Source organism: Arachis ipaensis, chromosome B02 (genome assembly GCF_000816755.2).
Source record: "Arachis ipaensis cultivar K30076 chromosome B02, Araip1.1, whole genome shotgun sequence".
Classification (NCBI taxonomy): domain Eukaryota; kingdom Viridiplantae; phylum Streptophyta; class Magnoliopsida; order Fabales; family Fabaceae; genus Arachis; species Arachis ipaensis.
The window spans coordinates 6,850,330-6,850,769 of record NC_029786.2 but is presented as its reverse complement, the minus strand read 5'-3'; positions in this window follow the sequence as shown (position 1 = coordinate 6,850,769).

The window sequence follows — 440 nt, the reverse complement described above, 5'->3', positions numbered from 1 at the left end:
CTTTTGGATTTAAATACTTTAAAATGAAGAAAAAATAATGATAGTATATTAGTAAAATTTTAGAAGTACATAGTCAAGTAAATTGCTGTAGCAAATGAGCTATAATTTAAATAGTATGGTCTTTCTTTCTTTATATAAAGGTCTTGAATTTGAGTTTTACTAGTTACAACAAAGCAATAAACAATATGATAAATCTGTAGTACTTAAAATTGTGAGTTATTCGAAAATTATTCAATCTATCTGACAAAAAATATAATAAATTGTTACAAATTGTTTTATTTTATTGTATTTTTCAGTAAATTTCACATTTGAATAATGTGCAATAAATTTCTTTTTATTTTGAAGGTAAAATTAGAATTATTTTTTATAATAGTAAAACATAAATTTATTAGATCGAGACATAAGATTTTAGTATATTTTTTGTTCTAAGTTAACATCTC